We start from the raw sequence: 13100 nt of genomic DNA on the forward strand, positions 1-13100 counted from the left end.
CTTTCTAGAGGCAATTCAAATGGCACAGCAACTATTTCCTGTACAGACTTGTGAAAGCAGCTGTGGGTACTTTGGGATAAATCAGGCTTAGATACAGAATCTGCCTTTCAACTATGGCTCATTTGAGGGATGAACATATCTCCTTTTATGCTTAAACCCCAATATGTATTACTACTTCAGTTCTGAACATAATCCTATTACCACTTTGGAGACCTACCTGTGACTGGCAATCATCTTCCAGACTGGCAGGAGAGTCTTCTTAAATAGCAAATGATCCTGAACTGGGTCATCCTGGCTTAGATCAGGCCTATGGGGATAAAATATGAAGAAAAGAGACAGTAACGTCACAAATAATATTCTGTCTCCCCCAGGTGGGTAATGAGGTTTTCTTAAGACATGCTCCTAATTAATACCTGAAGCTTTTTATCTCCCCTTAAGTTATCTGGCCAAGCAGAGTTAGTTATTAATATCTATTGCTTTCTCTTTTAATTTTTTAATTTTATTTTTCTGAGACAGAGTCTTGCTCTGTTGCCCAGGCTGGAGTGCAGTGGCATGATCTCAGCTCACTGCAACCTCTGCCTCCCGGGTTCAAGCAATTCTCCTGCCTCAGCCTCCCAAGTAGCTGGGACTAAAAGTGCAACTAATTTTCATATTTTCCATAGAGTCGGGGTTTTGCCATGTTGGCCAGGCTGGGCTCAAACTCCTGGCCTCAAGTGATCCATCTGCCTCAGCCTCCCAAAGTGCCGGGATTACAGGCATGAACCACCATGCCCAGCCAATTTTTTTTTTTTTTTTGAGACAGGGTCTTGCTCTGTTGCCCAGGCTGAAGTGCAGTAGTGTGATCATGGCTCACTGCAGCCTCAACCTGCTGGGTTCAAGCGATCCTCCTGCCTCAGCCTCCCAAGTAGCTGGGACTCCAGGCACATGCCACCACACCTTGCAACTAATTTCTGTATTTGTTGTAAAGACAAAGTCCTACTATGTTGCCCAGGCTGGATATCTACTGCTTTCTAATAAAGATTTCATATTTAATCTAAATTCTAAGGTAAGAATGTGGAATTTACCATCCAAGACTGTGAACTGCCATAAGATAAAATGTCTCAGACTGGGCCCAGTGCAGTGGCTCATACCTGTAATCCCAGCACTTTGGGAGGCCAAGGTGGGCGGATCATGAGGTCAGGAGATTGAGACCATCCTGGCTAACATGGTGAAACCCCATTTCTACTAAAAATACAAAGAAAACTTAACCGGGCATGGTGGCGGGTGCCTGTAGTCCTAGCTACTTGGGAGGCTAAGGCAGGAGAATGGCGTGAACCCAGGAGGTGGAGCTTGCAGTGAGCCAAGATCGCGCCACTGCACTCCAGCCTGGGTGACAGAGTGAGACTCTGTCTCAAAAAAAAAAAAAAAAAAGTCTCAGATTGTAGATTTCCTGCTGTTTGTACAGTCACAATATGTCATCTTAGCACGCTATTGCTCATACTTAAGGAGTTATAGAAAAGCAAATGAAGGCATTCCTCACCAATCTACATTTTAAACGGTATCCTATTTGTGTACTAAAAATTGAAATCTAGGCTGGGCACAGTGGCTCAGGCCTATAATCCCAGCACTTTGGGAGGCTGAGGTGGGACTACTTGAAGCCAGGAGTTCAAGACCCAGCCTGGGCAACAAAGCAAGACCCTGTCTCTATGAGAAAAAAAAAAGAAATCTGCTGTTTAAAAAAAAATTATATATATATATATGCCTGGTTCAGCTGTATATCTTAGACAAAAAAACGCTAGAATAATTACTAGTTTGCCTTATCAGAGACAACTAGGTGGATCTGAAATACACTGAAGAAAAAAAAAAAACAGTTCATACTATATTCTCTCAACAGATGGCTCTGACACAGGCCGGAAAAAGAACAATTTATTTATTACCATAACAAAAATAACTTTGCTGGGCATAGTGGCTCATGCCTATAATCTCAGCACTTTGAAAGGCTGAGGCAAGAGAATCACTTGAGGCCAGGAGTCACAGATAAAAACAACTTTGTTTTTCTGCTTTAAAATGTAATTCACTTCATGCCAGATGCAGTGGTTCATTCTTATAATCCCAGGACTTTGGGAGGCCTAGGTAGGGGATCGCTTGAGTCCAGGAGTACAAGACCAGTCTGGGCAATATGACGAAACCCCGTCTCTAACAAAAATACAAAAAAAATCAGCTGGGTGTGGTGGTGCACACCTGTGTTCCCAGCTATTCATGAGACTGAGGTGATCACCTGAGCCCAGAAGGCGTAGGCTGAAGTGAGCCAAGATCACACCATTGCACTCTAACTTGAGCAACAGAGTGAGATCCTACCTCAAAAAAAAAAAAAAAAATTAATTTTTCTTTGGTTTCCTGTTAAAAAGAACAGCCCCCCATTAAGATTTGAAAATGTGTTCTTTAGTCCTATAATTATCTATACAAAGATGAGACAATTATATAAACCAGAGTGTCCAATCTTTTGGCTTCCCTGGGCTACACTGGAAGAAGAAGAATTGTCTTGGACCACACCTAAAATACACTAACAATAGCTGATGAGCTGGAAAAGAAAAGAAAAGAAAAAAAAAGTCAATGCATAAATCTCATAATGTTTTAAGAATTTGTGTTTGGCCCTATTCAAAGCTGCCCTGGGCTGCAGGCTAGGGATTAGACAAGCTTGACATAAACAATCCCCTGGCCGGGCGCGGTGGCTCAAGCCTGTAATCCCAGCACTTTGGGAGGCCGAGACGGGCGGATCACGAGGTCAGGAGATCGAGACCATCCTGGCTAATATGGTGAAACCCCGTCTCTACTAAAAAATACAAAAAACTAGCCGGGCGAGGTGGTGGGCGCCTGTAGTCCCAGCTACTCGGGAGGCTGAGGCAGGAGAATGGCGTAAACCCGGGAGGCGGAGCTTGCAGTGAGCTGAGATCCGGCCACTGCACTCCAGCCTGGGCGACAAAGCGAGACTCCGTCTCAAAAAAAAAAAAAAAACAATCCCCTAAGAGACGTGAAAAAGAAACAAAGATCACAAACTTCAAAATAATTTTTTTCTTTTCTTTTTTTTTTTGAGACGGAGTCTTGCTCTGTTGCCCAGGCTGGAGTGCAGTGGCACGATCTCGCCTCACTGCAAGCTCCGCCTCCCAGGTTCACACCATCCTCCTGCCTCAGCCTCCCGAGTAGCTGGGACTACAGGTGCCCACCACCATGCACAGCTAATTTTTTGTATTTTTAGTAGAGATGGGGTTTCACCATGTTAGCCAATATGGTCTTGATCTCCTGACCTCGTGATCCACCCGCCTCGGCCTCCCAAAGTGCTAGGATTACAGGCTTGAGCCACCGTGCCCGGCCTTCTTTTTTTTCTTGTTTTGTTTTTTGAGACAGGGTCTTGCTCTGTCACCCAGGCTGTGTAGTGACATGATCATAGCTCACTGTAACCTTCACTTCCCAAGTTCAAGCAATCCTCCTGCCTTGGCCTCCTGTGTAGCTGGGACTACAGGTGCATGCCCCTACACCCAGTAAATTTTGTTTATTTTTTGTAAAGATGAGGTTTCACCATGTTGCCCAGGCTAGTCTCAAAATCCTGAGCTCAAGCAATCCTCCTGCATCAGCCTCCCAAAGTGCTGAGATTACAGGTGTGAGCCACTGTGCCTGGCCTAATTTTTTCTTTAAAAAAAATTTTTTAAAGCCTCTCCCTTGTCTCCTACATCAAAATAATTTTCCATTTCAAGTTCATAAAAGCTATTTTAATATTTTTAAAAAGAGGTATAGCTTGGGCCAGGCACAGTGGCTCATGCCTGTAATGCCAACACTTTAGGAGGCTGAGGTAGGAGGATCACTTGAAACCAGGAGTTCAAGACAAGCCTGTGCAATATAGCAAGGCTGGCCCTGTCTCTACAAAAAATAAAAAATCGGCCGGGCGCGGTGGCTCAAGCCTGTAATCCCAGCACTTTGGGAGGCTGAGAAGGGCGGATCACGAGGTCAGGAGATCGAGACCATCCTGGCTAACACGGTGAAACCCCGTCTCTACTAAAAAATACAAAAAACTAGCCGGGCGAGGTGGCGGGCGCCTGTAGTCCCAGCTACTCGGGAGGCTGAGGCAGGAGAATGGCATAAACCCAGGAGGCGGAGCTTGCAGTGAGCTGAGATCCGGCCACTGCACTCCAGCCTGGGCGACAGAGTGAGACTCCATCTCAAAAAAAAAATAATAATAATAAAATAAAATAAAAAATAAAAAATCAGCTGGGTGTGGTGGCCCATGCCCGTATTCCCAGCTACTTGGAAGCCTGAGGTAGGAGGATCCCTTGAGTTCGGGAAGTCAAGCTGCAGTGAGTCATGATCGTGCCCATTGCACTCCAGCCTGGGTGATGGAGCTAGACCCTGTCTCTATTAAAGAAAAAAAGCGGCCGGGCACGGTGGCTCAAGCCTGTAATCCCAGCACTTTGGGAGGCCGAGACGGGCGGATCACGAGGTCAGGAGATCGAGACCATCCTGGCTAACACGGTGAAACCCTGTCTCTACTAAAAAAATACAAAAAACTAGCCAGGCGAGGTGGCAGGCGCCTGTAGTCCCAGCTACTTGGGATGCTGAGGCAGGAGAATGGCGTGAACCCGGGAGGCGGAGCTTGCAGTGAGCTGAGATCCGGCCACTGCACTCCAGCCTGGGCGACAGAGAGAGACTCCGTCTCAAAAAAAAGAAAAAAAGCATCATAGTTTGTATATTAGGCATAGTTTGTACAACATTAGCTCCATCACCCAGGCTGGAGTGATACAGATTAGGCTAGAGTACAGTGGCACAATCATGGCTCACTGCAGCCTTGACCTCCTGGGCTCAAGCGATCCTCCCACCTCAGCTTCCAGAGTAGCTGAGACTATAGGCAAGTGACACCATACCTGGCTAATTTTTTTTTATTTTTTATTTTGTAGAGGCAGGGTCTCCCTATGTTGCCCAGGCTGGTCTCAAAGTCCTGGGATCAAGGGATCCTCCTGCCTTGGCCTCCCAAAGTGCTGGAATTACAGGTGTGAGCCACCACACCTTGCCTTGAAAGACAGTCCTAATATTGATGAAACAGATTTGTTTTATAACAGGAGAGCATATAGACTTCTATTTATGTGATGTTAAAAATTATACTTAATTAATTATATTTTTGTGTTTTCCAACTGTAATTTTCTTTAACTTATAAAAGTAATCCATTTCATGATTCAAATATGCATAAACAGAAGTATGAATCTTAACAAATTTGTATGAAAGTCTAGGCTTACAGCTTTGTGGAGGTAGCATGGCTGAAAAGTGTATCCACCAAGGGAGTCTCCTTAATGTTAAAGGCGTCATCACACTCGCCTGAATGGGGCTGGTCTTCTGTCTCTGACACGTATACTTCACCCTGGTTCTCCCTTTTGGATTCTTGCTGAGCCTCCCCCTAGGAATGCCAGGAAACAGGAAACTTTAGAAGGAGATTTACTTTCTGCACAGTAATTTTTAAATGAAGGCTGCCCGTAAGGTGAGAAGAGGTCAATTATATAAAGCTGCAAAAGAAATTAAAGAAAGCTGACTTAACTAGACCTAAGTCAATGAGTTCTTGGTAACAGTCTTGCTGGAGGACTTTGACTCTGTGCCACTCACCTCCACCAAAATGGAAAAGCATTATTTGCCCAATTCTCATTGGATTCTTTAAAAACCATCATGATCACCTGTGGCCCTGGAGTTAACTACTCTAGCTGGCCAGATAATTTTTTTTTTTTTTTTTTGAGACAGGGTCTCACTCTGTTGCCCAGGCTGGAGTGCAGTGGCATCATCATGGCTCACTGCAGCCTTGAACTCCTGCGCTCCCCCTGAGACTCCCAAGTAGCTGGAACTACAGGTACATGCCACCATACCTGGCTAATTTGTTTTTTGTGTTTTTGTAGAGATGGTGTCTCCCTGTATTGCCCAGACTGGTCTCAAACTCCTGACTCAAGAGATTCTCCTGCCTCAGCCTCCCAAAGCACTGAGATTACAGGCATGAGCCACTGCACCCTGCCTGCCAGATAATAATGATGATGGTATTCTAAATTTTACTTATTGCTTACTATAAGCCAGGCACTGTGCTAAGTGCTTTTCATGAATTATCTCATTTAAACCTCACAGCAAACCCACAAAATAGGGTGCTATTATTGCATTTCTGCAGAGAAAACTGAAGTTCTAAAATGTTCACTAACATGCTTAAGGTAACACAGCTAAAACTGGTGCTCAATCCAGGATTTGGATCCAGGTAGTTTAACTTTCTGGAGTTAGCCTATGTGCTCTAACCACTCTGTTCTACTTCCCTAGGCAGAAGACCAGCAAGACAGCTGATTTAAGTTACTTTCTTACCTCTTCACTCTCTGTGAGTAGTCCCTGAACTGCACAAATAATGGAGGGAGCTGAAGCCACCTGTGGCTTTCCATTTTCTCCCAGTGGCTTTTCAGCTACTAAGGGGTCTCCTTTGGCTGAAAGCTCTTCAGTCTCTCTGCAGAGCTCCCTTTCTCCTTCGCTAGCTTTAATTTCCCTTCCTTCTTGTCTGGTACCAGATGGAGGGCAGCAGCCTTCACTTGATTCGTTGCTGCTAATGCACAAGGGCTCCATTAAATAAGCTACCTGCAATCAAAGTTTATTATTAGATGCACAGGAACACCAATGAAAATCATCATCCACATATCAACAATGCCACATGCTAACACTATCACAGTGACTAAGTCTGAGAGGACAAAATAGTTTAATTAATGTAATCATCTAAAATCTGCAAATATATACACAGGCACTGGGCTGGTTGGTGGGGACACTACAATGAACAAGAAAGATATGGTTCTTGCCTCTTCCAGGAGTTTATGTTCTAATTTTTCATCTCAAGTGTCAACTCTGATCAATTGGGAGTGGCTGTCCAGAATAAAGTGTTGAAAATTTTGTCTACCACAGACACTTGTAGAGAGAAGTAGCAATTTGAAATGGATGCTTGCTGATCTTGATCTAGGTTCTCCTAAATGTGTTCAGTAACAGTATACATATAACTCTCTTTCCAATTCTGTTTATTTCTGGTCCCCAGCCCTTAACCAAGGTAATGACACTTAAAAATACTACCTTAAAGTCACAGCATTTAAGCTTCAAGGAAAATTTGGGCAAGTATAACTTCCCACAACTCCAAAAGCATGAATTACAAGGATACTTATTAAGCAGTCCTTATGATCCAGGCCCCTAATGACTGAGGTATTAGAAATTCAGTCAAAAAGCATGTATTTTTTTATTTTTTATTTTTTATTTTTGAGACGGAGTCTTGCTCTGTTACCCAGGCTGGAGTCCAATGGCACAATCTCGGCTCACTGCAACCTCCGCCTCCCGGGTTCAAGTGATTCTCCTGCCTCAGCCTCCTGGGTAGCTGGGATTACAGGCACATGCCACCACGTCTGGCTAATTTTTGTATTTTTATTCTTTTAAATTTATTTATTTAGAGACAGAGTTTCACTCTGTTGCCCAGGCTGGAGTGCAATGGTATGACCTCAGCTCATTGCAACCTCCGCCTCCCAGGTTCAAGTGATTCTCCTGCCTCAGCCTCCTAAGCAGCTGGGATTATAGGTGCCCGCCACTACACCCAGCTAATTGTTTGTATTTTTAGTAGAGATGGGGTTTCACCATGTTGGCCAGGCTGGTCTCAAACTCCTGACCTCAAGTGATCTGCCCGCCTCAGCCTCCCAAAGTGCTGGGATTACAGGCGTGAGCCACTGCACCTGGCCATTTTTGTATTTTTAGTAGAGACGGGGTTTCACCATGTTGGCCAGGCTGGTCTCGAACCCCCGACCTCAAGTGATCCACTGGCCTCAGCCTCCAAAAGTGCTGGGATTACAGGTGTGAGCCACTGCACCCGGCCCCAAAAGCATGTATTTGGTGCATATTCTGTATCAGCACCAAGTGCTGAGGACATAGCAATGAACTTAATCCCTGCCATTGTGGAGCTTATATTTTAGTAAACAATGTTAAGAGTGGTAGAAGCACGTAAGGATAAGCATTCTCTTAGAAAGTTGAGGCTCTTCCAGCTTTGGAAATAAGAGCTCACTGTTACCTCAGAGAGAAAGTGGAGGAGGTTCTGGTGGCTGACTTTCTTTGCTGCTTCCTGAGATTCCTCACTGCCTCCGTCCCCAACAAGCAGTTCACTAGGTTCTCTCCCTGGGCTGCTTTCCTCTAGTTCCTCAGCCTCTGGATCCTCAGTTTCCCTCCAGCTGCCCACATCAAGATCCAGACTGGAGTCCCATGAGCTGAAGAGGGACCTGCATTCATTGCTCAACTCAGAGTCATTGGGATAATCTTGTTCAGAATCCAACCAAACCCACTTATGTCCCATCTGTAAATACACAGGAAAAAAATGCATTAAATTCATTCAAATAAATATTCCTGAGGCATCTCCATCTCCCGAGTTCAGTAGAAAAATAAGGGGCCAGAAATTTATTTGTATTCAAGTATTCATCATTAGGAAGAATTGAAATCTTGCTGAAGGGAGACATGAAATTATATTTGTCTTCGGGAAGAAGGAAAAGCCCTATGTCAGTATAACAGAGATATTACACCATACAATACAGTATAATAGAGATATTAGTATTACCTAATAATTATTTTTACTTGGAATTCCTCATACACCAAAAGAAGTGAAAGAACGGCCGGGCGCGGTGGCTCAAGCCTGTAATCCCAGCACTTTGGGAGGCCGAGGCGGGTGGATCACGAGGTCAGGAGATCGAGACTATCCTGGCTAACATGGTGAAACCCCGTCTCTACTAAAAATACAAAAAACTAGCCGGGCGTGGTGGCGGGCACCTGTAGTCTCAGCTACTTGGGAGGCTGAGGCGGGAGAATGGCGTGAACCCGGGAGGCGGAGCTTGCAGTGAGCCGAGATCATGCCACTGCACTCCAGCCTGGGAGACACAGCGAGACTCCGTCTCAAAAAAAAAAAAAAAAAAAAAAAAAGAAGGGAAAGAACTGAAGCATAGCTAGCTCAATTATTTTCCTCTAGCCCAAATCATCCATAACTAAACCATAAGGCAAACAAATTGAGGGGGCAGGGGATATTTTCTCAGCGTATAAACATTTTTAACCTATGAACCATTAAATCTTCAAAACACACTTTAGGATTGCCTTTGGCATCCTTCTGGTCATATCCAACTTGGTACTGAGAAACATCAAGCTTGAAATATATCTTCCCTTGCTCTCATTACACCACTATCTTTGTTTTCTTACATCTTTCTTTGTCCTCTCCTTTTTACAACTTTCAATAAATCCCTACCTTCTATGTTCCTGCTTGGTCCTCCGCTTTCTTATTAATGTGTTTTTAAAAAATGTATATATACTTTGAAGTTTCAACTTTGACCTCCATTTAGGTGGCTCCCAAATCTCTCCACCTTTACTTATATGAATTCTGGTCTCATTTCTCCATGCATCCAAAAGTCAATTCCCTTTAGACGCTCTACTACCTGCTGTAACATTTCTAAAATAAAAATCACATTTCCTCTATCTCCAGAATCACTGCTTCTTCCCAATTTCTTTATCACCATCACCATTTTCTTTCTTTGTTTTGTGTTTGGTTTTGTTTTGTATTGTTTTGTTTTGTTTTTGGAACAAAGTTTCATCCTTGTTGCCCAGGCTGGAGCGTAATGGCACAATCTCGGCTCACTACAACCTCTGCCTCCGGGTTCAAGTGATTCTCCTGCCTCAGCCTCCTGAGTAGCTGGGATTACAGGTGCCTACCACCACACCCGGCTAATTTTTGTATATTTAGTAGAGATGGGGTTTCACTATGTTGACCTGGCTAGTCTTGAACTTCTGACCTCAGGCAATCCACCCGCCTTGGCCTCCCAAAGTGTTGGGATTACAGGCGTGAGCCACCATGCCCAGCTAATTTTTGTATATTTAGTAGAGATGGGGTTTCTCCATGTTGACCCGGCTGGTCTTGAACTTCTGACCTCAGGTGATCCACCCGCCTTGGCCTCCCAAAGCGCTGGGATTACGGGCGTGAGCCACCACGCCCGGCCCCATCACCATTTTCTTAGTCTACAGAACCCACAATTATTTTTTGACCCTCCCTTCTCTTATATTCAGTAAGCAAGTCTTCTTTCCAGTTTTCTCCCACAATAAGTTTTCTCAGTGTCCATCCTTTCCTGAACAAATGCCATAGTCTCCTAGTCATCTTTTCTATCTTTAATCCTATCTGCTCCCAACAAATATAGTTATTCTACTCAAGGCTTTGTAACAGCTATCACCCCAAATATAAATTTCTCAATCTGCCAAAGTCCTCCATAAATTTAGCCTTATTTTGTTCCCTTCACTCACATGTACACCTCCCTATTCCTTAGTATAATTCCTGTTCTAATTACATTTGTCTCCATATTGCCACCCACCACCCCCATCAGATGCTTACACCTTCCATTCGGTTTGCTAGTCTCATTTATCGCCTTCTCTACCAACTCAAAACATATGTCCTTTAATGGACCTTTTCCACACACTTCTCCCAACTTTTAGAGCTTGCGTTTATATCACATGCCTGTTTGCAGACTGCTTTGGGACTACAATGTTATTTTTTATTTTCCTTTCTTGTCTACAACATGTCCATGTAACAAGGAATTTCATTTTCTAATTCCTGGACTAATTGAACACCTTTCCATCACCTCACAAAGACTGTATCTTCTCTTCCTTAGCATCCTAATATAGTTCTATCAAAGGCAAAAAGATCTGTGACTTCTAATCATATCCTCTCAAACCCCCTTCTCAAGAAGGCTTTGACTATTAGACCAGGCTCCAGTGTGACATATTATCTAAATATTTACTTTGTTATAAAGTGATATTCATCTAATACTCATTTTTTCATCATAGCCATCTGTTTATAGCAAAAAATTCATAACTTTTTTTTTCTTTTGAGATGCAGTCTTGCTCTGTGGCTGGGCTGGAGTGCAATAGCTCAATCTTGGGTCACTGCAACCTCTGCCTCCCAGGCTCAAGCAATTGTCCTGCCTCAGGCTCCCCTGTAACTGGGATTACAGGCGCCCGCCACCACGCCTGGCCAATTTTTTGTATTTTTAGTAGAGATGGGGTTTCACCATGTTGGCCAGGCTGGTCTCAAACTCCTGACCTCAAGTGATCCGCCCGCCTCGGCCTCCCAAAGTGCTGGGATTACAGGTGTGAGCCACGGTGCCCAGCACTATTTCATTTCACTATTGAGTTTTAAAAATCTTGGCCGGCACGGTGGCTCACGTCTGTAATCCCAGCACTTTGGGAGGCCGAGGCGGGTGGATCACCTGAGATCAGGAGTTTGAGACCAGCCTGACCAACATGGAAAAACTCCGTCTCTACTAAAAAAAATACAAAATTAGCTGGGCTTGGTGGTGCATGCCTGTGATCCCAGCTACTCGGGAGGCTGAGGCAGGAGAATCACTTGAACCCGGGAGGTGGAGGTTGCAGTGAGCTGAGCTCGCACTGTTGCACTCCAGCCTGGGCAACAAGAGCGAATCTCCAAATCAAAAAAAAAAAAAAAAAAAAAAGTTTAGTTGGCCAGGTGTAGTCGCTCATTAATTAAAAAATAAAAAATGTTGCTATTAACAGAAGTTGGAATAGAACTGAGATTTTAAATTTTGGGGTGTTTTTTCTCTGTTGCCCAGGCTGGAGTGCAGTGGCATGATCTCAGTTCACTGCAGCCTCAACTGGCCAGGGTTGTGATCCTCCCACCTCAGCCTCCAATGTAGCTGGGACCACAGGTGCGTGCCACCATACCTGGCTGATTTATTATTTGTAGAGACAAGGTCGTGCTATGTTGCCCAGGCTGGTCTTGATCTCCTGGGCTCAAGTAATCTTCCAGTCTTGGCATGGCAAAGTGCTGGGATTACAAGTGTGAGTCACGGTGTCTGGCCAAATTCAGTAATTCTTAAAACTGGGCTTAGCCTTCAAACAGCAATGTTAAGAACTATATTTGAGAAGGGGTCTTGCTCTTTCACCCAGGCTGGAGTGCAGTGATGCAACTATAGGTCATTGCAACTTTAAATTCCATGGCTCAAGAGATCCTCTAGCCTCAGCTTCCTGAGTAGCTGTGACTACAGGTGCACACCACCATGCTGGGCTAATTTTTTTTTTTTTTTTTGAGAGGGTCTCACTTTGTTGTCCAGGCCGGTCTCAAACTCCTGGGATCAGGAGATCCTCCCATCTCAGCCTCCCAAAGTGTTGGGCAATTTTTTTTTTTTTGAGATGGAATCTTGCTCTGTCGCCCAGGCTCGAGTGCAGTGACGCCATCTCGGCTCACTGCAACTTCCACCTCCTGGGTTCAAGCGCTTCTTCTGCCTCAGCCTCCCAAATAGCTGGAACTACAGACACGCGCCACCTCGCCCAGATAATTTTTGCATTTTTAGTAGAGACAGTTTCACCATATTGGCCAGGCTGGTCTCAAACTCCTGACCTGGTAATCTGCCAGCCTTGGCCTCGCAAAGTGCTGGGTTAACAGGCATGAGCCACTGCGCCCGGCTGCCAAGAACTCTTTATAGAGTCCTTAACCATAAAAACAGGAAAAAAAAAATGGTAACACTATCCTAGAAATACCATCTGCAAAGATAGCATTAAGTGAGACAAATGTTCCTGAGATAAGGGTCAATGTTACCTATGTCCATGCTCTAATCTTCTTTAAGCAATGCCATGAACAGAATTCTGAAAACCTCACTTTTCCCAAACATTCACGAAAATCTGAATAAGGCAGTCTTTCCTGCGCAATGCAACACTTGAAGGTATATTAACTATAAACTCAACTCTGGTTACTTACCTTCCCACACTACAGTAAGCAGTTCATAAGACCACTTTTCCCCTGTAACAATCTCATTCCCACAAACGAAATCGTTATGCAGAAGAAACCACAAGTTTCAAATACACACACACACACACACACACACACACACACACACACAAAACAAGCCAAAGGCTAGAGTTTTTTTTTTTTCCAGTTTATTGTATACACACACATTTCACAGGTTTTTTTTTTTTTTTTTTTTTTTAAAGTCTGTACAATTGACAAGACAATACAAACTAGCTATAATCTGCTAGCTACACATTAGGACATTAACAAAGCCCAT

This window comes from Macaca fascicularis, chromosome 6, assembly GCF_037993035.2.
Source record: "Macaca fascicularis isolate 582-1 chromosome 6, T2T-MFA8v1.1".
NCBI lineage: Eukaryota > Metazoa > Chordata > Mammalia > Primates > Cercopithecidae > Macaca > Macaca fascicularis.